The 2,500-nt window shown below is 37.6% G+C and overlaps 10 pseudogenes; all 10 read left to right on the top strand.

The window, feature by feature from the left end:
- The first annotated feature begins 201 nt into the window (after positions 1 to 201).
- LOC148466980 (5S ribosomal RNA) lies at positions 202 to 320 on the top strand (annotated as a pseudogene).
- Positions 321 to 437: 117 nt separating this feature from the next.
- LOC148466979 (5S ribosomal RNA) lies at positions 438 to 556 on the top strand (annotated as a pseudogene).
- Positions 557 to 671: 115 nt separating this feature from the next.
- Positions 672 to 790, top strand: LOC148466978 (5S ribosomal RNA; annotated as a pseudogene).
- A 116-nt stretch (positions 791 to 906) lies between these two features.
- LOC148466977 (5S ribosomal RNA) lies at positions 907 to 1,025 on the top strand (annotated as a pseudogene).
- A 116-nt stretch (positions 1,026 to 1,141) lies between these two features.
- LOC148466976 (5S ribosomal RNA) lies at positions 1,142 to 1,260 on the top strand (annotated as a pseudogene).
- A 116-nt stretch (positions 1,261 to 1,376) lies between these two features.
- Positions 1,377 to 1,495, top strand: LOC148466975 (5S ribosomal RNA; annotated as a pseudogene).
- A 115-nt stretch (positions 1,496 to 1,610) lies between these two features.
- On the top strand, positions 1,611 to 1,729 carry LOC148466974 (5S ribosomal RNA; annotated as a pseudogene).
- Positions 1,730 to 1,845: 116 nt separating this feature from the next.
- LOC148466973 (5S ribosomal RNA) lies at positions 1,846 to 1,964 on the top strand (annotated as a pseudogene).
- Positions 1,965 to 2,079: 115 nt separating this feature from the next.
- Positions 2,080 to 2,198, top strand: LOC148466972 (5S ribosomal RNA; annotated as a pseudogene).
- A 115-nt stretch (positions 2,199 to 2,313) lies between these two features.
- On the top strand, positions 2,314 to 2,432 carry LOC148466971 (5S ribosomal RNA; annotated as a pseudogene).
- The last annotated feature ends 68 nt before the right edge of the window (positions 2,433 to 2,500 follow it).

Here is a 2,500-nt window from a genome sequence, read left to right as displayed (position 1 = left end):
TCGTCTTATCTTGGTAGCTATGCAGTGTTGGGTATGGTCAGAACTTGGATGGGAGACCACCTGGGAAAACCAGGTGCAGTAGGTAATTTTATACTGCCATAACATTCTTTTCTATTACATTTTACATTTAATTTTTTCAACTTATCAATGAATTTACTTGAGTTAAGAAGTAATACAGGTCTAAAGTTAATGATTTTGAGCATCTACAGTCAAACCACACTGGACATGCCCAATCTTGTCTGATCTTGGAAGCTATGCAGTGTTGGGCCTGGTTTGTACTTGGATGGGAGACCACCTGGGAATACCAGGTGCTGTAGGTAATTTTAGACAGCCAAAATCATTCTTTTTTATTACATTTTACATTTGATTTTTTCAACTTATCAATGAATTTACTTGAGTTAAGAAGTAAAAGAGGTCTAAAGTTAATGTTTTTGAGTACCTACAGCCAAACCACACTGGACATGCCCAATTTCGTCTGATCTTGGAAGCTATGCAGTGTTGGGCCTGCTTAGTACTTAGATGGGCGACCACCTGGGAATACCAGGTGCTGTAGGTAATTTTATACTGCCATAACATTCTTTTCTATTACATTTTACATTTCATTTTTCAACTTATCATTGAATTTACTTGAGTTAAGAAGTAAAAGAGGTCTAAAGTTAATGTTTTTGAGCACCTTCAGCCAAACCACACTGGACATGCCCAATCTCGTCTGATCTTGGAAGCTATGCAGTGTTGGGACTGGTTAGTACTTGGATGGGTGACTACCTAGGAATCCCAGGTGCTGTAGGTAATTTTAAACTGCCATAACATTCTTTTCTATTACATTTTACATTAAATTTTTTCAACTTATCAATGAATTTACTTGTGTTAAGAAGTAAAAGAGGTCTAAATTTAAAGCTTTTGAGCACCTACAGCCAAACCACAGTGGACATGCCCAATCTCGTCTGTTCTTGGAAGCTATGCAGTGTTGGGCCTGGTAAGTACTTGGATGGGAGACCACCTAGGAATACCAGGAACTGTAGGTAATTTTATACTGCCAGAACATTCTTTTCTATTACATTTTACATTTAATTTTTTCAACTTAACAATGAATTTACTTGAGTTAAGAAGTAATAGAGGTCTAAATTTAATGCTTTTGAGCACCTACAGCCAAACCACACTGGACATGCCCAATCTCGTCTGATCTTGGAAGCTATGCAGTGTTGGGCCTGGTTTGGACTTGGATGGGAGACCACCTTGGAATACCAGGTGCTGTAGGGAATTTTAGACAGCCAAAACATTCTTTTCTATTACATTCTACATTTCATTTTTTCAACTTATCAATGAATTTACTTGAGTTAAGAAGTAAAAGAGGTCTAAAGTTAATGGTTTTGAGCACCTACGGCCAAACCACACTAGACATGCCCAATCTCGTCTGATCTTGGAAGCTATGCAGTGTTGGGCCTGGTTAGTACTTGGATGGGAGACCACCTGGGAATACTAGGTGCTGTAGGTAATTTTATACTGCCATAACATTCTTTTCTATTACATTTTACATTTCATTTTTCAACTTATCATTGAATTTACTTGAGTTATGAAGTAAAAGAGGTCTAAAGTTAATGTTTTTGAGCACCTACAGCCAAACCACACTGGACATGCCCAATCTTGTCTGAACTTGGAAGCTAGGCAGTGTTGGGCCTGGTTAGTACTTGGATGGGAGACCACCTGGGATTACCAGGTGCTGTAGGTAATTTTATACTGCCATAACATTCTTTTCAATTACATTTTAAATTTAATTTTTTCAACTTATCAATGAATTTACTTGAGTTAAGAAGTAACAGAGGTCTAAAGTTAATGTTTTTGAGCACCTACAGCCAAACCACACTGGACATGCCCAATCTCGTCTGATCTTGGAAGCTATGCAGTGTTGGGCCTGGTTAGTACTTGGATGTGAGACCACCTGGGAATACCAGGAGCTGTAGGTAATTTTATACTGCCATAACATTCTTTTCTATTAAATTTTACATTTAATTTTTCAACTTATCATTGAATTTACTTGAGTTAAGAAGTAAAAGAGGTCTAAGGTTAATGTTTTTGAGCACCTACAGCCAAACCACACTGGACATGCCAAATCTCGTCTGATCTTGGAAGCTATGCAGTGTTGGGCCTGGTTAGTACTTAGATAGGAGACCACCTGGGAATACTAGGTGCTGCAGGTAATTTTATACTGCCATAACATTCTTTTCTATTACATTTTACAGTTCATTTTTCAACTTATCATTGAATGTATTTGAGTTAAGAAGTAAAAGAAGTCTAAAGTTAATGTCTTTGAGCGCCTACAGCCAAACCACACTGGACATGCCCAATCTCATCTGATCTTGGAAGCTATGCAGTGTTGGGCCTGGTTAGTACTTGGATGGGAGAACACCTGGGAATACCAGTTGCTGTAGGTAATTTTATACTGCCATAACATTCTTTTCTATTACATTTTACATTTAATTTTTCAACTTATCATTGAATT

Source organism: Taudactylus pleione, unplaced genomic scaffold (assembly GCF_031769625.1).
Source record: "Taudactylus pleione unplaced genomic scaffold, aTauple2 ptg000967l, whole genome shotgun sequence".
Lineage (NCBI taxonomy): Eukaryota > Metazoa > Chordata > Amphibia > Anura > Myobatrachidae > Taudactylus > Taudactylus pleione.
The sequence above is the reverse complement of the archived record's forward strand: the minus strand, read 5'-3'. Positions and strand labels throughout refer to the sequence as shown.